Source organism: Miscanthus floridulus, chromosome 1 (genome assembly GCF_019320115.1).
Source record: "Miscanthus floridulus cultivar M001 chromosome 1, ASM1932011v1, whole genome shotgun sequence".
Classification (NCBI taxonomy): Eukaryota; Viridiplantae; Streptophyta; class Magnoliopsida; order Poales; family Poaceae; genus Miscanthus; species Miscanthus floridulus.
In genome coordinates, this window is record NC_089580.1 from 47,600,158 (window position 1) to 47,622,373 (window position 22,216).

The 22,216-nt window shown below is 46.0% G+C and overlaps 1 pseudogene; it reads right to left on the reverse strand.

Moving 5' to 3' along the window:
- Positions 1-1,093: 1,093 nt before the first annotated feature.
- LOC136456256 (RAF-like serine/threonine-protein kinase PRAF) lies at positions 1,094-22,204 on the reverse strand (annotated as a pseudogene).
- Positions 22,205-22,216: the final 12 nt, after the last annotated feature.

The following is a 22,216-nucleotide window of genomic DNA, read 5'->3' on the forward strand; positions in this document are numbered from 1 at the left end:
CACACGCTGCACAGGGACAGGTGGTGGTAGCACCACCACGCAAGCTTTCACCTTGGCACCTTGCCACACCCTGCACGACCCCTCAGAAGGTCTGCTGGGGCTCATCTACAAGCAAAAACCACAAGTCGACGCACACAACCTGGATTGAAGCACCATGTATATCTATACAATATAACAATAATCTATGGACTCCATGCATATCCTTTTCTACCACTTGAATTACGGTGACTTGAGATGTGTTGATAGACTCTTATGTCAATTAATACCAATGCATACTGCCATTTTTACTTACCCCAGGTTAAGTAACAACCAGTGGCGAAGTCAGAAAAAAATAGGAGGAGCTGAACAAAAGAATAGATGCTTTTTTATCTTCTCTTAATCTTAGTCTCTCCTACTTAATACATATATGCATAAAATTTTAAGAGAAGGCTTAGGGAGGCTCTACATGCCCGGACCGGTAGGGGGGCTAGAGCCCCCCTAGCCCCACCGCTGGCTTCGTCACTGGTAACAACAAAGCAAAAAAAGTAACAAAACGTATCAGCACACTTTTTCGCAAAAAAAAAAAAAGTAACAACACAGCAGATTTTACACGCTGCCCATAGTTAACTTTGGGGAAACTGGGGTTTACATTTCCATGCTGAGACTTGGTAGCAGTTCCAGAACAAATATCCATGACTTCGTCATGCTCTGGGAGGTAGTATACTAAGGCCCTATTTGGTTGAGCTGTGGCTGTGGGAAAAAGCTGCTGTGAGCTGTGAGCTGTGGAAAAGCTGCTGTGGGCTGTGAGCTGTAGAAAAGCTGAAAGCTGTTTGGTTAAACAAGTATAAAATATACCTTTTATCTTTATCTCTCTTGAAACAACTATGGAAGAGCTTTTTATTCCACCAATTTCGAAAAGCAGAAAGCCAAAAGCCAAAAGCAGGGTCAACCCAGCTTTCAAAAATGAACTACGGAAAAGCAGTTGCTTCTGAAAAAGCGCCCTCCAAAAGCAGCCCCTTTGGTTGGGCTTTTGGCTTTTGGGGCCAAAAGCCAAAGCCAAAAGCCCAACCAAACAGGGCCTAATATGAACAGATTGTGTAGTCCACGTAGATTATTAACTTGGAGATTCCCTCAGGCTTCCTTCTAGGATGGCACGGAGACGAGATGCAACTTCAGTGAACGAAGGCCGTCTCTCGGGTTCAGTTGACCAGCATTGCTCCATCAGTTTCCTCCATTCTGGGTTACATGAAGTTGGCACTGGTGGCCGTAGTGTGTTGTTCAAAATACCCCCTGCATACCACGCATCAACAATTGCTATTACAGGAGCAGACAAAAGGTATGGTACATTATTCTGTATCCTTAGACACCATCGCTATCTGTATGACAATGCATCCTGAAGAATATGCAAATCTGTATATTGTCTCAGCCGATTTCCTTAATCCAGCAACTTCAGTAAGGCTGCTGGTTTTCAACACTAGGCCTGGAACTGGCTAGTTAGTTGACTCCTAAAAACTAAGACATAATCCAAGCTATCTTTGGCACCATTGACAACCCAGACAAAAATATTCCCTGGAAGTTCTTTATGATAACTTTGATGATTTTGGAAATCAAACTGGTCAAGGCACAATATTTCACCTACCTGGGCTTCTCAGTCAATTGAAATATAGATTGGGGTGAGGGGAAATTCATACTGAGGGAATGTTAATTCATCATTCTGGATTTATGGATATAATGGATATATGTTATTCCTTTGGTTGTGTGATAATGTGAACATCAGTAATCTATGAAAAATGAGACGGCAAGTGGCATATACAAACTTTTAAAAGCCTCTAGTTGTGTGAAATCAATAGCTCCTGTTCATACATTGAATGCTGTGGCTGTGGCCTGTGGGACATCAAATTTTTTTGAACTTGCATCAAGCAAATCACCCATACTCATACATAGGATGCTGTCAGCAACAAAGTTGTGGTGTCCTTGTTCAGAAGGAAGGTTTTATCTTAATATAAGCATACCTATCACTGCTCCATAGTGCATGCCATCATATGGATCCTCGCCCGTGAGAATTTCCCACATTACAATGCCAAAAGAATAGACATCAATCTGTGCCAGCACAAAACAAAAAAATGTATGTGGTCAAGTAGGAACCAAGCAATGCACCTTATTATTTCTGTTTGCAACTTTGCATTGGTAAATTTAAATTTTGGTGAATTTCTTGCTGTTAGGCTTTAACTATGTCAAAGAGTCAGAATAGTACCTTTCCGGATACTTTAGTGCCACTCAATGTCAGCAATTCTGGGGCCATCCATGGAAGTGTTCCTCTCATTCCACGAGCTTGTTTCATCTTCGATAAGCCCCCTTGTTTCATCTTCGATAAGCCGAAATCAGCAACCTGTAGTAATTGTGATAGGAACTCGACTCCTACCCTGGATCGATCGCAGGTTGTACGAGTGGGAGATGGAGGGGCGAGGTTTGAACGACGACGAACGACGGCGAGGCGCCTTGGTTCCTCGAGCGAGGGGCAGGAACACGCGCGGGGGAAGGAGGGTGGCGGCTGCTAGGGTTTCTGGAACTCCCGACTCCCTAAAGGAAGCCGAGCAATTAGGTTTGCTCTTGCTTAATTTTTCCAAAGTGTCTTACAGCCTAATATATATAATATCTTTTCTCCTAAAAATAGAAACTGATCTCCTAAAAAATAGCAACTGATCCGGGCCCTAGGCCAGCCCATACGGTGCCTCCTTAGCCATTGGCTGGCTGTCGCCGGTACTGGAGGCCCGTCATAACATCTCTCCCCGCCTGCTGAAACAGCTCGTCCTCGAGCTGGAAGGCGGGAAACTCTGTGCGGAACGCCTGGAGCGGCTCCCAAGTCGCATCCTCCTCCGGCAGGCCTTGCCACTTGACGAGAAGGCGCCAGATACCGCGCCGCTGCTGTGCCTGCAGGACACGATCCGGTGGAGGAAGGATCCGGCCATCTAGCACCGGCGGAAGGTTCGCAGGGGCGGACGGAGGGTCGCCGCGGTGGCGCTTCAGCAAGCCCACGTGGAAGACGTCGTGGATGCGAGCGCCCTCGGGTAGCTGGAGGCGATATGCGACGTTGCCGATGCGTTCCAGCACCTGAAACGGACCAGCGAAACAGGGACCCAGCTTGCGCTTGGCCCGAGGGTCCAGGGCTGCGCCGTCCTGTGCAAGAGGCGCAGCCAGACCCATTCGCCCACGGCGAACTCCATGTCGCGGTGATGGGCGTCGTAGGTCTTCTTAGCTAGCTGCTGGGCCTGGAGAAGGCGCTGGCGCACCTCGGCGAGGATCTTGTCGCGGGTGCGCAGGAGTACGGCAGCCGCCTCAGCACGGGCCGTCCCCGGCTTGTACGACAGGATGGGCGGCGGGGAACGACCATAGACCACCTCGAAGGGCGTGGTGCGGAGGGCGGTGTGGAAGGAGGTGTTGTAGCAGTACTCCACCCACGATAGCTAGTCCACCCAAGCACGCGGACGATCCCCTGTTACACACCGCAGATACATAGCTATCACCTTGTTCACCACCTCGGACTGCCTGTCCGTCTGCGGGTGGAAAGCTGTGCTCATGCGTAGCTTGACGCCCGCCATCCGGAACAGGTCGCGCCAAACGTGGCCCGTGAACACGGGGTCCCTGTCGCTGACGATAGACGACGGGAACCCGTGGAGCCGCACGATGCCATCGAAGAAGGCACGGGCGACGGACGTCGCGGTGTAGGGGTGGCCGAGCGCAAGGAAGTGCGCGTACTTGGAGAAGCGGTCGACCACCGTGAGTATGACGGACTTGCCGCCCACCTTGGGAAGGCCCTCGATGAAGTCCATGGAGATATCCGCCCACACCTGGGACGACACCTCCAGTGGCTGTAGCAGCCCCGCTGGCGGTAACGTCTCCGTCTTGTTGCGCTGGCACGTCGCGCAGGCACGCACCCAGTCCTGTACCAGAGTGTGGTCCCCGGGTATGTAGAAGTCGGCGCGGAGGCAGTGGAGGGTTTTCTGGACGCCCTCGTGTCCGGCCGAGTGCGCCAGGAGCAGCGCCTGATGGCGCAGGTCGTCATGGTCGGGGACGAAGATGCAGCTCCTGTGCAGAAGGAACCCGTTGTCGAAACGCCACGGGCCCTGGAGTTCGTCGGCGTCCAGGCGCTGCCGGAGGCTCTGGGCGTCCGTTGCGGTCGCTGTGGCGCGGTGTACGTCGTCGACGAAGGCGAAAGAGGGCCCCGAGCAGGCGCACAGGACCGCAGCGCCGGCGTCGGTCACCGCGGGCTCGTCCGCGTCACAGCGGGACAGCGCATCCGCCATAGTGTTGAGGCGTCCTGGCCGATACTCGACAGTGAAGTCGAACCCGAACAGCTTGCTGATCCACTGGTGCTGTGGAACCGTCGACAGGCACTAGTCGAGAAGGAATTTCAAGCTGTAATGGTCAGTGCGAATAAGAAAATGTCGTCCCCATAAGTATGGACGCCAGTGATGCACGGCCTGCACCAGGCCGATTAGCTCGCGCTCGTACGCCGCGAGCTTGAGGTGACGCGTCACGAACGGTCGGCTGAAGAAAGCTAGGGGTCCCGCGCCCTGGTGAAGGACGGCGCCGAACCCTGCGCCGGAGGCGTCATAGTCCACCACAAACGGCCTGTCGAAATCCAGCATCTGCAGCACCAGGCCGGTGGTGAGGGCGCGCTTGAGCGCCTGGAAGGCCGTCTCGGCCTCGGCGTCCCAAGCGAACATGTCGCGCCGTAGGAGGTGCGTGAGGGGCGCAGCGATGATATCGAACTCCTGGATGAACTTGCGGTAATAGCCCGCGAGTCCGAGGAATCCCCGCAGCCCGCATGCCGACCGCGGCTGTGGCCAAATCGTGACCGCGGCCACCTTGTCGGCGTCCATGGCGACACCGTCCCTAGAGATGACGTGACCCAGATAGGCCACGGATGACACCCCGAATGAGCATTTCGAGCGCTTAAGGTGGAGATGATGCGCTCGAAGCTCGCTGAGGACGATGGCGACGTGCTGGAGGTGCTCCGCCCACGAGGAACTGTAGATCAGGATGTCATCAAAAAATACCAGCATAAACCTCTGTAGGTATGAGCGAAGGACGTCGTTCATCAATGCCTGGAACATCACCGGTGTGTTGGAGAGGCCGAACGGCATCACCAGGAACTTGTAGTGGCCATGGTGAGTGCGGAACGCCGTCTTAGCCACGTCGTCGGGGTGCATCCGCACCTGGTGGTAGCCTGAACACAAGTCGAGCTTGGTGAAGAAGCGAGCCCCATGGAGCTCATCCAGGAGCTCATCCACTACTGGAATAGGGAACTTGTCCTTCAAGGTCCTGGCGTTCAGGGCCCTGTAGTCGATGCAGAAACGCCAGGACTTGTCCGCCTTGTGGATGAGGAGGACGGGCGCCGAGAATGGCGAAGTGCTAAGCCGAATAATTCCCTGGGCGAGCATGGCCTCGCACTGGCGTTCCAGCTCGTCCTTCTGAAGCTGGGGGTAGCGGTACGGTCGTACGGCGACGGGCGCCATGTTCGACAGCAGGTGGATGCGGTGGTCGTAGGGGCGAGCCGGTGGAAGGCTGAAAGTGCATATAGCCCTTTAGTGAGTTTTGGATGATTGAATGACAACGTGATTAAAGAACTAACCTGTTTGCTAAGTATGGACAGGTAATAGGTTATCTCACAGGTACTTAATGAAAGCCAAAATGATGTGTTATTGTGTAAACAATCTAGTTCAAGCACAAGACAACAATGCAAATAGAATTCATGCAAAGGCTTATTTATTGTGGGATTTCCATGTTCTATGTGAAAGCAAGCTTGTAAGATTTAATTAATGAGACATAAGGGATTGCATATGGATTGGTCTCATATTTGAAGCTTGCTAAATTGAAATGAAAAAGATAATAATACATATGAATGAATGATTCAACACAAGATGTGACTTAATGGCTTGAGATGGTGAAGATAGCAAGGAAAGGCTTCGAGGTACTAAGCAAGGGTGAAGGGCAAGCGACGGCTTGGCGGCCGAAGAACCTAGCTAGGGTGAAGAAGAAAGTACTTGCATTTAGTTGAGGTACTAATCAAGCTAAGATGGTCATATTGATGTGAAGGATCAAATCTATATTGGACAAGTTGATTAAAGTGACTTGATGCATTTGGAGTTATTCATATTTGATGAATGGAATCAAGTCACATGCTCAAGATGGCTATGCTCAAGTGAAAAGTTCAATATTGACATGTTGGCACCCTCACTTGATGAAGATTGAAAGACACGGCATCAATTTAAAGAAGATCAACTCAAAAGGTTTAATTTCGTTTTTCTTTTGATCTTGAGTTAATAGGTATGCCGTACTATTAAGAGGGATGCAAGTTTAGGTGGTCTGAGGAAGATAGAGTGCTCAAGCTTAATAATTAAATCAAAAGAGAGACACTCTAGCACTTCACGAGTACAAAGAATAATTTTCTGTGACTGTCGGTGTCGGAAGTCCCGACGTAAGCTGGAACTCCCGACAGTCGGAAGTCATGACTCTTGCCGGAAGTGCTGACTCCCAGTCACTGCCTGTGCAATGACTATGGACGTCGGAAGTCCCGACGTGAGTCGGAACTCCCGACAGTCGGAAGTCCTGACCCAAGCCGGGAGTCCCGGCATCGATGGTTCTACTGACCTGCTGACTGTGCCCGTCGGAAGTCCCGACGTTTGTCGGAAGTTCCGACCATCGGAAGTCCCGACGTTCGTCGGAAGTTCCAACGTTGGCTGTCTCGAGTGGACTTTGACCTCGCATGAACAGTGTTTTCTTCATACGTCGGAAGTCCCGAGATCTGCGTCGGAACTCCCGACGTAGATCTGAACGGTTAGATTTTACCTTGGAGTATATATACCCGTCTCCTCCATTCTAACCGTTGCCCACTCATTTCATTGCAATGAACACTCGGCCAAAACAGCCCCCAAGCATTCTAGGCTCCCCTCTCTTCACTCCTTTGCTTCCAACTTTGATTCCCAAAGGGTTTGAGTGATTGGAGAGTGGATTGAGTGAGAAAAACACTTTGAGCAAGCTTGAGCACTTGATTTCTTCGTCAAGCCGGTTTGATTTGCATTTGTTACTCTTGGGGATTTTCCCTTAGCCGGCGAGGCGTCGCCCAAGAGCTTCCATCTTGTGAAAGAGCCTTGGGAAGTTTGTATTACCCTTGTTTTCTAGTGAAGAAACTCAAGTGACCTTTGTGGTATCCTTGAGTGAGGCAAGGAGGTGGAAGAGACTCCGACCAAAGTGGTCACCTCAACAACGAGGACGTAGGAGCTCCTTTGTGGGGCTACCAAACCTCGGGATAAATTATTGTCTCCCGCGTGCTTGTTGTTGTTGTGATTTGCTCGAAATTACTTGTATTTGGTTGTCTCCCTCTCTCTAGCTATTTCTTAGGGTTTGGGACTCGATCTACGGAGTGGTGGCTTATCAACATCAAGAGAGTGACCCAACACCTTACCTTACCACTAGGAAGTGGGTTTGTAAGTTATCGGCATCACAAAGTTCATTTTAGCACTTGTAGTTCATTTCCCGTAGGGGTCGGAAGTGCTGACAGTTTGCGTTGGAAGTTCTGACCCAAACTGTCAGGACTTCTGACACGTCGGAAGTTCTGACCCAAACATCGGGACTTCTGACACGTCGGAAGTTCTGACCCAAATTGTCGGGACTTCCGACATTAACTGACTAGTGTATTTTGATTCAACTCTTTGGTTGCCGTTGTTTGGCTCCCTAGGTTTATCTAGTATCTTTTATATACTTTGTGGCTAACTTGTGAGGGGTTGTATTACTTTGATTTGGAGTTTCTATTGTGGAAACTCCTATTACTAATCGTTTCCGCTTTTAAAGGTGTTGATTTTTCAGAAACGCCTATTCACCCCCCTCTAGGCGACATCCTAGATCCTTTCAATTGGTATCAGAGCGAGGTTCTCACCTAAAGCTTCACCGCCGTGAGAAAAGGATGTCGACGCCTATCGAGTTGGAGCCGATGCTTCTCCAAAATGATGGTTCAAACTTTCTATCTTGGTCAATTCATGTACTCAATGCTTTTAGAGATATTAGTCCTCTTGTTGAGCATATTGTGTTTGCAAGCATACCTCTTCCTATAGTTGATTGGAGCAACTATAAGAATTTATCAAAAGAGGAAGAGATATGCGTGCAACTAAATGCTCAAGCTATTAATATCATTTTGAGTACATTGAGTGCAGAGGTTCAAGATGAGGCAATATTCAATGGACAACCACCTCCGGAGAGTGCTCATCTCATTTGGAACAAACTCATTGAGTTATATGGAAAATCCAAATGCGATGATGCACTTGAGGTCGATTCAATGGAAAATATGTCCATTATGTCTTCATGCAGCGAAGAAGCCTCACAAGATCTCAAGAGCACCGAGCCGGAGCAAGAGGTACAAGCCGAGGTGACTGCACTGTCTGCAAGCGCATGCCGGACGTGTCCGGTATCCCTACCAGACGCGTTCGGTATGGCTGAGGCAGCCGGACAGCAGGCAGTCTATGATGATGAGGCTCAAGCCCGGTGGCGGCCAAGTGATGAGTCAACCTCAGTATCTCATGATACTCATCACTTGTGTCTCATGGCCAAGAAAAGCAAGAAGAAGGCTAGCAAGAAAGATCAAGCCAAGGAGATAGCACGAGTAGATGATCAAGAAGAGAGTGATATTGAAATTGAAGATAGCTACACTCTTGATCATCTAAGCAACAAAGACAAGCTCATTCTCATGAAGCTAGTTGAGAAGAATGATGAGCTAGAGGAAGAGAATGAGAAACAAGAGCAATCACTTCAAAATCAAGAAAAGTTTCTCATCTCCAAATTGCAAGAGCTAAAGGCCATAAATGAGAGGTATGAAAAATTATCAATTGAGCATGCTTTAGTTACTAACTCCTCTTCTAGTGTTTCACAACTAGAGAAGGAAAACTTTGAGCTCAAGGCAAAATTAGATGAACTCTCAAGCAAATATAATGTGCTACAAGCAAACTATGTTCATCTCAAGTGCTCTCATGAAGAATTAGTAGAATCAAGCATCATGCTTGAGGTGGCTCATGAGGTTGTGATTACAACGGTAAAATCATCTCAACCTCCTACTCACACACTCACTTGTACACAATCTCAATTGAATATTTCTTATGCTAATGAGTGTGCTTCTCAAGCAAGCCAATCTTCGATTGAGCAAAAATTTATAGAAAACATAGAGCTCAAAGAAGAGGTGAAAAGATTAAAGAAAGATGTGATTCGATTGAAGGGTAAGGAGAAAGCACAACCTTCTCAAGATAACCGTGATAACATGGTGAAGAAGCTTGAGAAGGGTTCAAACCTTGCTTCCTTCAAAACCCAACAAAGGAATCACATTTCAAGCAAGGCCAACACAACCAAGAGCAAGAAACATGGAAAAAGTATGTGCTATGGTTGTGGATTGTATGGACATGAGTGGGCTACGTGTCCACATAAGAATTGGGCCGACAAGGTTGAAGCCGCCACTCAAAAGGCTTCAATCAAGGAGGCCAAGCAAGTGAAGAGTGATGGACAAAGCGCTTGTCTCATGAGCAAGAAATTGGGGCATCCTACCAAGAAATGCCCAATATATCAAGAGTCAAGAAAGGTAGCCCAAGTTGCAACAAGAAGATGCTATGGATGCAATGAGATGGGCCACAAGGTTGATAGATGTCCATACAAGCAAAACAAGCATAAAGCAAACAAAGGTCGCATATGCTATGCTTGTAAAAGAAAGGGGCATCTAAGCTATGATTGCCCAAATGGTAACATCCCTAAGCCGAACACATTTGTTTATAATAATATGCTTAGGAAGACCACAAAAGGAGTTAGCACTAGCAAGGTGATGTGTTCACCACAAACTAGTACTAAGGCCATTTGGGTGCCTAAGCACTTGTTGACTAACCCAAAAGGACCCAACAAGAGTTGGGTACCAAAATGTGCTTAGGTTGATAATGTAGGTACTTGGTGGTGAGATGAAAGCTTCGGGGTGGTTGAGCAAGTAAATTGAAAATATTCACTCAATCTATCAATCAATTCTTATCATAATCTCATATATGGTTGACCCGAAGATAAATCAATGACCATATCGTTTACTTCATCTCTACCATTGGTAACAAGTACCTAAAGACCTTATAGGATAGCCACTTTGTGTTTAGTGCTCAATGGCTCACAAATAAGCATATTTGTGAAATAATTGGAAGTGACTAATTAGTTTTATTTAACCATTATCATATTTGCCATGAGATGCTTTTAATGGCTCTCTAGTAGAGCAATGCATTTGTTCAGATGCAGGCATACAAGAAGTACTAGAGCTAAAACGAAGAATCACAAGCAACGCTTCAATTGTTTCTGTCCTACGCCTACCAGACATGTCTGGTATGGCCAGGGTAGAAAGGAAAAGTGTTTATGTTCTTCACATGCCGGACGTGTCCGGTATGACTACCGGACGTGTCTGGTATGGTAGGAACCAGAGCACTAATTGGGATGCAATTGAGGTTTGATCCATATGATTTCATATATCCTTAATTTGCTCAGAAGCTTGTGATCTATCAAACCTAAGTGGGTTGTGAGTATGTCTCAACGAAATTTAAATATGGCAAATTACTTTGTGTTGGTCAAAATAGAAAATTGACTCCCAAATTCTTGAAAGAATAAAGTGCCTGTTGAAAGTCATTCAAATTACTTATGGTACTTATTTAGGGGGAGCTCAGTTTCTATTTTGCACCATTGTGGACTAACAAATTTATCTAGTATTATTTGTAGTCCTTTGGATGAAAATTGATTTCATATATGGTATGATTATTTGACAAGTGAGGTCAACATGATGTTGTCATGCCATGTATTATCTCAGTGGTGATATTGTGGGCTCAAGACAAAGGTATGTATTTACATACATGCATTGTAAGTGCATCTAAGGCCCTTTATATGCTAGTGTGTGCATTTGTGTGATATAGGATAGATGTTTTTCAAAATCCCTAACTAGCATGTGTAGGTGGTGTGGTTTTTGAAAAACATGTGGTTTTTGGGTCTTTGTGACCTAGTCATGTCATATTGTGATTATTGCTACCCTTGGTTGATTATTTGCCTAATCACATGTGACATGGTTCTCTCAAGTCCATAAAAATTCCTATGTCCGTCTAAAATCTCTCTCAAGTTTTTGAAAATCATAATTTTGCCAAATATTCAAAAAAGAGAAAATCAATTCTTGGCTAATTCATGTCCCCTAAGTGAGAATCCTAAGCCTATTTCAATTAATGCAAATATTATGCCTAGGAAGGTTTGTTATTGTATCTTATTGGTTAGTATTGCAAAAATTCCGCTATTCATACTAAGGCTATGCCTAAGTATGTTGCGTCTAACATGAGAGGACCCAAACTAGTTTGGGTACCATCGAAAAGTGGATGATCGTTTGTAGGTACCATGGCATTGGAGACTTGATTCAATGAAATTATTATTGTTCATCTTATGTTGAGTCAAGTATTAAAACCTAGTGCAATTCTATCCCAATGCCAAGTCAAAATTGATTGAAGTCCATATGCTATCAACATACAAGTGTCATATTCAAGTTGTGGGAATTTATTGATATATTTGAAGGCCTGCAAATAAGTGGAGTTGCAGCTTGCAAAGATGATCATAAGCTATCAAGGTATATCTCTTGTTGATCAAAGTTTATTTGGGTGCATATGAGTTAATTGAATTGGATATATATATGCATATGTTGCTTGCTATGAGATGTTTGAATGGATTAAATGCTTAAGTAATCAAGTTTGAAGTTGGTTTGATTGGATATGTTCATAAGATTTCTTCTAGTAAGTGGTTTGAATGGACATATATCTTATGAGAGTATTCAAACAAGTTGATTTCAAGTTTGGTTCAATTTGGAGAAAAATAGCTCAATTATTGAAATCTGTCCAATATTGAAAATCTGAGCTAGCAGTGATCATAGACATGTTTGAGTAACCAAATCTATTTGTATTGACTTGAAATCTGGTCTGCATGCTCTACACTTATGGTGTTAGTTGCTGTGCAAATTTCATGAGATTTGGATAAGTGATACTTCGGATTTGGAGTAGATCTTGTCAGCTATAGTGCAGCAGTTTTCAGCATGTAGCAGTGTGGAAAGATATGAAATCTGGTAGCAATATAGAAGTCAAAAGAAGCTAAAATTTTTACAGCTACTAGAAGACTTAGTGTGTCACATCTTCACCAAATTTCGTGATTTTTGGATATGTACTTTGGGAGATATGATTTATTCTTTGAAGAGTACAGAATCTGTCAGGAAAGTGACAATTATTGGATTGATCAGAAGTCACTTAGATTCAAAGGTCCTCAAATTAGAATCATATCTATAAGTGATTGAGGTACCTATGTTTTGGTTTTGGTTTGAGATAGAAGCATGACAAACGATGAGTACAAGACAATTTGTTTGAAGAGTGTATCTAGTACACATTTGGTACTCAAGCTAGAGATCAAGACCAAGATCAAGATGAAGATGGAGTTTAAGTTCTAGTGATAATAAGAGATCTTTTGATAGAAAGAAAAGGACTTAAACAAGTAGAAAGAAAAGGACTTAAAGAAGGATTCAAAGTTATTCATCAAATTAAGTCCAACAATATGGATCAATCAAACAAAATCTTTCAAGTGGATCAAGTGATTTTCTTTTAAGTTATTTCAAGTGAGTATGAATGATGGTTCTTTAGAGAGAGGTCACTTTATCCTAGGCTTGGATGGCTAAAATCAAAGTGGTAATCTAAAGGGACATTTGAGGTACTTGGTTGAAGAAAATCAAGAGATTGGTCTAGAAAGCAAGCAACACCCAAAAGAGAACAAGTCATGAAATTTTAAGTGGTATTACAAGTTGTGCATCTTTTTAGTTCTCTCAAGCAAGCAATGATCAAAGAAGAAGCAAGCCAACCACAACAAGAAGAGTGCACTTGATCATTAGTGATTCTCAATTCATATGGGTGAAGAATAGGAATTCAAAGAATTGGTATCTATTGGTCTTCACTAAGCTTATAATTGGACTTCATGGTGCTATTAGAGAAATGAATTGAAATCTATATAACTATCTTCCTCTCCAATATAGCAAAGGTATCATTGTATTGTGCATGATCATTTTTCATCCCTTACTAGTATGCGGTTAGTGCATATAGTACATGCTTATAGGATCATGCATTACAAATGAAAATTTTTAGATTCATAGACTACCACTATTGCTTGAATGATTATATAATCTAGTGGTTAGTGTATGAGTTTGTTCATGAGCTAGTAAACCCATGTATTTGATCTTTTTTTGAATTGCAAACAAGTGACAAGTACAACCTCTTTAAGATGACAAAGGGGGAGAGTTTAATACAAAGGGAGAGATTAGTACAAAGTTTGAACTTTAAGCACCCTTTGTGCTTTGTGTGACAGCTTGTAGCCCCTTTGTCCTTAATATGTCGTTGTTGTACCTTTGTGGTGATAGATGACAAAGGGGGAGAGAGACTGATTAAAGCTTCAGGATAGTTTCATTTGCTTATCTTTGTACCTGAAGATATGTACTGCAGGCTGTCGTTTCTTGTTTTTGATGTATCTTGGATTTGAGATAGATTGTATCATGTGAGAGATGAGACTCACTTATGCTTTATCTATGTATCTCTTGAGATATGATATTTTTTTATATATCGGTGGTTTCTGGACTTGAGAAAATGTGTAATGAGTGCTATGTGTGAATTACATGTGTTATATTTATTTTCATAAGGACTATGCATGCTAGAATGAAAATATTTGATGTGATGCCTTTATATTTATTCTTGTGTGATATATCTTGTCATATGCATCACGGTTTAACTTTGTCACACACATGCACCCCACGGATGCAATGATTTAGGGGGAGTCTCCTATATGTTTTAGTATGTGCAATTGACATTTGAGGTCATTTTGTGAATTCTAATCATAAGCACATATTAAGGGGGAGCCTCTCATAAATCATTGAACCCAAAAGTTTAAATGTTTATATCATTTTGTAAGCTTTAATCAAGTTGTCATCAATCACCAAAAAGGGGGAGATTGAAAGTGCATATAGCCCTTTAGTGAGTTTTGGATGATTGAATGACAACGTGATTAAAGAACTAACCTGTTTGCTAAGTATGGACAGGTAATAGGTTATCTCACAGGTACTTAATGAAAGCCAAAATGATGTGTTATTGTGTAAACAATCTAGTTCAAGCACAAGACAACAATGCAAATAGAATTCATGCAAAGGCTTATTTATTGTGGGATTTCCATGTTCTATGTGAAAGCAAGCTTGTAAGATTTAATTAATGAGACATAAGGGATTGCATATGGATTGGTCTCATATTTGAAGCTTGCTAAATTGAAATGAAAAAGATAATAATACATATGAATGAATGATTCAACACAAGATGTGACTTAATGGCTTGAGATGGTGAAGATAGCAAGGAAAGGCTTCGAGGTACTAAGCAAGGGTGAAGGGCAAGCGACGGCTTGGCGGCCGAAGAACCTAGCTAGGGTGAAGAAGAAAGTACTTGCATTTAGTTGAGGTACTAATCAAGCTAAGATGGTCATATTGATGTGAAGGATCAAATCTATATTGGACAAGTTGATTAAAGTGACTTGATGCATTTGGAGTTATTCATATTTGATGAATGGAATCAAGTCACATGCTCAAGATGGCTATGCTCAAGTGAAAAGTTCAATATTGACATGTTGGCACCCTCACTTGATGAAGATTGAAAGACACGGCATCAATTTAAAGAAGATCAACTCAAAAGGTTTAATTTCGTTTTTCTTTTGATCTTGAGTTAATAGGTATGCCGTACTATTAAGAGGGATGCAAGTTTAGGTGGTCTGAGGAAGATAGAGTGCTCAAGCTTAATAATTAAATCAAAAGAGAGACACTCTAGCACTTCACGAGTACAAAGAATAATTTTCTGTGACTGTCGGTGTCGGAAGTCCCGACGTAAGCCGGAACTCCCGACAGTCAGAAGTCATGACTCTTGCCGGAAGTGCTGACTCCCAGTCACTGCCTGTGCAATGACTGTGGACGTCGGAAGTCCCGACGTGAGTCGAAACTCCCGACAATCGGAAGTCCTGACCCAAGCCGGGAGTCCCGGCATCGATGGTTCTACTGACCTGCTGACTGTGCCCGTCGGAAGTCCCGACGTTTGTCGGAAGTTCCGACCGTCGGAAGTCCCGATGTTCGTCGGAAGTTCCAACGTTGGCTGTCTCGAGTGGACTTTGACCTCGCATGAACAGTGTTTTCTTCATACGTCGGAAGTCCTGAGATCTGCGTCGGAACTCCCGACGTAGATCTGAACGGTTAGATTTTACCTTGGAGTATATATACCTGTCTCCTCCATTCTAACCATTGCCCACTCATTTCATTGCAACGAACACTCGGCCAAAACAGCCCCCAAGCATTCTAGGCTCCCCTCTCTTCACTCCTTTGCTTCCAACTTTGATTCCCAAAGGGTTTGAGTGATTGGAGAGTGGATTGAGTGAGAAAAACACTTTGAGCAAGCTTGAGCACTTGATTTCTTCGTCAAGCCGGTTTGATTTGCATTTGTTACTCTTGGGGATTTTCCCTTAGCCAGCGAGGCGTCGCCCAAGAGCTTCCATCTTGTGGAAGAGCCTTGGGAAGTTTGTATTACCCTTGTTTTCTAGTGAAGAAACTCAAGTGACCTTTGTGGTATCCTTGAGTGAGGCAAGGAGGTGGAAGAGACTCCGACCAAAGTGGTCACCTCAACAACGAGGACGTAGGAGCTCCTTTGTGGGGCTACCGAACCTCGGGATAAATTCTTGTCTCCCGCGTGCTTGTTGTTGTTGTGATTTGCTCGAAATTACTTGTATTTGGTTGTCTCCCTCTCTCTAGCTATTTCTTAGGGTTTGGGACTCGATCTACGGAGTGGTGGCTTATCAACATCAAGAGAGTGACCCAACACCTTACCTTACCACTAGGAAGTGGGTTTGTAAGTTATCGGCATCACAAAGTTCATTTTAGCACTTGTAGTTCATTTCCCGTAGGGGTCGGAAGTGCTGACAGTTTGCGTTGGAAGTTCTGACCCAAACTGTCAGGACTTCTGACACGTCGGAAGTTCTGACCCAAACGTCGGGACTTCTGACACGTCGGAAGTTCTGACCCAAACTATCGGGACTTCCGACATTAACTGACTAGTGCATTTTGATTCAACTCTTTGGTTGCCGTTGTTTGGCTCCCTAGGTTTATCTAGTATCTTTTATATACTTTGTGGCTAACTTGTGAGGGGTTGTATTACTTTGATTTGGAGTTTCCATTGTGGAAACTCCTATTACTAATCGTTTCCGCTTTTAAAGGTGTTGATTTTTCAGAAACGCCTATTCACCCCCCTCTAGGCGACATCCTAGATCCTTTCAAAGGCCCTGCGGCTCGTCGAAGATGCCGATGTGCTGCTGAAGTAGGCGGTCTAGCAGGGGCTGCTGGGTGTCGGCGGACACTGCCGCTGCACGGGCGGCCCCATCGATACCACCCACACCCCGCCAGAGGATGCGGCGTCCCTAGAGCGTGAAGGCAACCGTCATGGCTTCTAGGTCCCACATGATGGGGCCTAGCGTCCACAGGTAGTCGATGCCGAGGATGAAGACAAAGCAGCCGAGGTCAAGACCGACGCAGGTGATGGAGAAGTGCTCGCCGTCGATGCTGATGGGTACGTTGCGGGCGACACCCTCGCAGCGTAGGCGATCGCCGTTGGCGACGGTGACGCGCAGTTGGTCACCCCCTGACGGAATGAGGCCGAGGTGTCGCATGGTCGCGCCCTGCATGAAGCTGTGCGTGGAGCCGGTGTCGAGCAGTGCGAGCAAGCGCTCCCCCTTCACCATCACATGAAGGAGCATGGAGTTCTCCGTGTGGATACCGGCCAAGGCATGGAGAGAGATGGCGAACACGTTGGCGTCTGCGTCCGAGGCCCCTGGTACCGCCTCCACGGCCACGGGCGCGCCTGCGGCGTCGGGCGCCGCGTCGTCGTCGACGTAGTCAGCGCCCTCTATATAGAAGAGGCGTTGACACACGTGGCCCAGCATGTATGGTTCGTCACAGTTGAAGCAGAGGCCCTGACGACGGTGCTCCAGCTGCTCGGCTGGAGTAAGGCAGCGAAAAGGCCGCGTGCCTGGGGCTGCGGCGGCCGCGGCGGCGCCCGGACCGGCCGGTGCGTGGGGTGCGGCCAGGGCACGGCCTGGTGGAGGCAGCGCTGGATGCGGCGGAGGGCGAGCGCCACGCGCGGCCGGCAGTGCTTGTAGGGCTGCCGTGCGCCGCTTGAACGCTCAGGCGTAGTACATGGCCGTCTGAAGATCCAGCGGAGCGCGCATCTCCACGTCCACCTGGATATGGTCCAGGAGGCCGCCCACGAACAACTCGGTGTGCTGACGGGTAGAGAGGTCCCCGATGTGGCACGCCACTGCCTGGAAACGGCCCGCATACTCCTGCACAGTGGATGTAAAGGGTAACTGGCCGAGCTCAGCTAGGCGACTACCTTGCAGCGGTGGACCGAAACGCAGACGGCAGAGGTCGCGGAAACGCTCCCACGGCGGCATGCCCTCATCCTGCTCCAGGGCGTAGTACCAGGTCTGCGCGTCGCCCCGGAGGTGGTAGGAGGCAAGCCACGTCCGATCAGACGCCAATGTCCGCTAGCCCCGAAAGAACTGCTCGCAGTGGTTGAGCCAGTTCAGGGGGTCAGCCGAGCCGTCGTATGTCTGTAACTCGAGCTTGTAAAACTTCGGCGGTGGAGGCTCCGGGCCGATGACCGAAACAGCGCCCCCGGCAGTGTCGTCGCGTGCCGGGGACGACGATGACGAAGGCTGCAGCGAGCCCCCCATGGAACAGTGGTCCGTCGATGCCCCGTACAGGATGCCTGACGCGGGCACCCCATCGTGGGCCACCACTGGCCCTGACGAGGGCGGTAGCGGCACGTAGGGAAGTGCAGTCGCCGTAGTGTAGACGGGTGCCGGCTCCGAAGGCCAGCCCGGAATGCGCGATGGCGATCGGGGAAACGGAATCTGGGTGATCGGCACGCCGTGGGGCGGAGGCGGCTGCGCTATCAGTGCTGCGGAAGAGGGCGCGCCGTCGTGGGGCATGCCATAGATGTATCCAGCCGCAGCAGGCGCGGCCGCGGACGGCGGCGCCGGTCGGGTTGGCGCCAACGAAGCGTGCTGGACGGACGGCAGCGACGGCGCCAGCAGGATCTGCTGGCTATAGGGTAGCGGAAGGGCCGGTTGCTGCGGAGGCAGGGGCTAGGTCGGAGGTTGCGGCCCGTGAGGACCAGCGAGGAAGGCGTGAATGGCCGCCGCAGACCGCCCCAGGTCAAGTATGGCCGCCGTCATCTGTTCGGCGGACATGACGGGCGCCGTAGCCGCGGCAGATGGCGCGATCGACCCCGACGCCGTGACGAGGGCCGAGGACGACGAGGACAGGGGCGCGGTGGTTGCAGCGATGGTGGTCGAGGATGCGGAGACCGCTGGCGAGGGATGGCCAGTCGACATTGAACCTGGGACTGCTGATACCAGGTTGTTAGGAACTCGACCCTACCCTGGATCGATCGCAGGTTGTACGAGTGGGAGATGGAGGGGCGAGGTTTGAACGACGACGAATGACGGCGAGGCACCGTGATTCCTCGAGCGAGGGGCAGGAACACGCGCGGGGGAAGGAGGGTGGCGGCTGCTAGGGTTTCTGAAACTCCCGGCTCCCTAAAGGAAGCCGAGCAATTAGGTTTGCTCTTGCTTAATTTTTCTAAAATGTCTTACAACCTAATATATATAATATCTTTTCTCCTAAAAATAGCAACTGATCCGGGCCCTAGGCCAGCCCATACGGTGCCTCCTTAGCCACTGGCTGGCTGTCGCCGGTACTGGAGGCCCGTCATAACAAATTGATTCTCTGTTATTTGCATCAACTTGTATGCTAAATTCCAGCTTTCATATCATATCATTTGAACATTTCTTTTGTCAGCAATGCATTTAGAACTTGAGATGAAACAAATTTTGTTCTACTGAGTTGTGTTGTAACTTACCTTGCAAATGGGACGAGATGGATCCTTAACATTCAGTAGCAAGTTATCACATTTCAAATCAAAGTGGACAATGTCCTTGGAGTGCAAGTACTCCATTCCAATGGCTGCATCCATTGCAAGCATTATCCGTCGACCCCAATCAAGATACTTGTCCTTGCAAAGGAGGGCCTTCTTGAGAGATCCATTGACCATGAATTCTGTTACAGTACCTAATGTTGCCCCAGGTCTATTATTTACATTTACAACTCCAATAAATGCCAGAATGTTTCGGTGTCAAAGTTTTGACATGATGGCTGCTTCTCTCCAAAATTCTGTAATCTGCATGTTTGCACATGTTGTATTTCTTATGATGGATAAAGCAACAGTCCGTGTGTTCTTTTGATTAGCATTTAGTGAGAGTAACTTCTATATAGAATATCTGATTATGAATCCTGTATAAAGATAATAACTCTGTGGCTGCTACAGTTGTTGCTCTGATCCCATATTAGCTAATACTGTATTCATGGCCAAACATAGCAGCTGACTACTTGTCCTGTATGGTTCAGGTTCAATAACTTGCAGTTTAGGTTGTTTAGAGGAGAGTGGAATCAGAGATCTGTAATCTTATTTCTTGGTTCAGATAATAATATGAAACATCAGTACATGATACGTAGGTACGCTAAATGGTATCATGATACACTTCAAGAATCATGACTTTTTTTTGTTATAGGTTATACCTCTTAAACTGACCATGGACAAGCCCCTTGACTGTGCCCTCAAAAAATGCTGATGAATTTATATAGGCTTACCAGCTTATCTGCTTGAGGTGATGGTAACATAAAGCAACTATTCTTTATCCGTTTAATAGCAACATCAGTCCCCTTCCATTTTCCACGGAAAACTGTTCCGAGTGCATCGGATCCCATCTCACGGAGATCTTCGAGGTCCTCATTGCTTATTATCTGCCATATATGTCAATAATTTCAGGAATATGTACTGCATAATTTCTATTTATTGCGGAAAGCTAGTAATGTCCTTGGATATTTGCTGATAAACCCTTTCTTTTGTATACACTCATTAAGTCTTGTTTTACAAACCAATTATCATTTTTACCTGTTTCTTTTGATCCTTTCGGTTATTTTTCCTGAGCTTCAAGTGGCTATGTTACATATTACAGAAGTTGACTACAAACCTGAACATTACTTGTAAGACCTCTGCCCAACTCTGCATTTTTCAGACTATCTTGTTCACTGTTCTTGGTTTCATGTTCCTACCAGGGCAAAACATTACATATTACAGAAGTTGACTACAAACCTGGACATTACTTGTAAGACCTCTGCCCAACTCTGCATTTTCCAGACTATCTTGTTCACTGTTCTTGGTTTCATGTTCCTACCAGGGCAAAACAATGTTTTTAAGTTACGCAGTAAGATACATTTTTTTCAAATTAGCATATAAAAAGAAATGTGCAGATGTACTTCATGCTCTGAGATCAATGGTGTGATGTTGTCTTTAGCTTCTTGTGACAGAACTATGATCTGAGAACTATTAGCACCAACTGACCGAGACTTGATCACTTTTGACGATTGTTCATTGGGTCGTTCTTGTATCTATACAATAATCTATGGACTCTATGCATATCCTTTTCCTACAGCTTGAATTACGGTGACTTGAGATATGTTGATTGAGACTCTAATGTCAATTAATGTCCATGCATACTACTGCGATGTTTTAGTTATTCGGCCTGTTCGATGGTTGGTTTCTGGGCTGATAAATCCGACTGATGCTAGTTTATTGTGAGAGAAAAATACTGTTGGCTGGCTGATAAGCCCTAGCTGAAACCAAGCGAACATGCTTACATGGTTCTTCACTCACCTCTGTACTGGCCTTTCTGGGCCCCTTAGGTATCATGAATGGTGCTGCTGAAGCACCCGCCAGCTGCCCCTGCCCCTTGCCTGACAACTTGGGGACAGGATTACTTATCTGCAAAGCAAATGAAGAGGAAGACATAATACCTCAGTTTTGTCTAAGACCATTTGGTCTTGATTTTTTGACAACCGATTTTTTTTTTTTTTAAAAAAGACCGAGGAACTCGGTCTGACAGAACACCCAGCACTCTTGTGCACATCTATAAACTATATTCTTACATGTGGGAGCAGCTGTATGCCATGAGTAAACTTACATTTGACCCAAGAACCTAAGAAATTTCAATAATGAGCTAGCACTACGTCAGAATTGTATTTCACTGCCGATTCAAAATATCCCATCATAGCCGGATTTTAAACCAGTACAACCATACCAGTAGTGATGAAGGTAAGCTATTACTGTCGGTTCCTACAAACCGGTAGTATTCTTCAACTTCACTGCCGGTTCTTTACACAACCGACAGAGTTCAGTTCCATCAACATTGCCGGTTCATAAGACCACCCGGTAGAGTTCATTTCCACCAACACTGAACCGACAGTGTTATCATACGAATCACTGCTGGTTTGTGACAAGAACCGGCAGTGATGACTAAGCCAACGCTGCCAGTTTGTGGCTCCAGCCGGCAGTGTCATCACTGCCGATTTGTTGCTAACCGGCAGTGATGTCACGTTCGCATTTTATTGTTTTATAATTTATTTTAATTTATATTTTTTCGTGGAATCGGGTTTCGCTTTATATACGCTACTTAGATGACATGTCCATCAATATTAAACATTACAAATGTTACGGTTACAGTTCAAATGTTCTTATCAAGATCTCGATCCCTCAAAATAAAAAAGAAATATTCTTGGACTTCACAGATTGTGCAATGTTTCTCGGACTTCGTACAATAATCTGGCAAGCCGCTCTGGGCCATACTGGTCTTTGAACTTCACGGATTGTGCGATGGAAAATACTCCATGTTTTTCCAATACCTCGGCTAAGATGAATTTTGCCAGCTCCGATTGCAACGCGACGATCTCCATGTCTAATAGCCTTTCGTGGTTATATTTCTTACGCTGTCGTTCAAAAAAGATGATATCCAAAGAGAAATCAGTAAATCATTTTGTTGAATAATTAACAGACATAAATGAAATGGGGATTATACACACCAACTTATCGGTTTCTTCCAATTTTCCGTTGATGTAGCGAAGCATTGCCCACATTACATAAAACCCGCATTCATTGTTTTCCGCCGGCTGTTTTAGGTACTTCCCCTCCATTTCGACAACCTT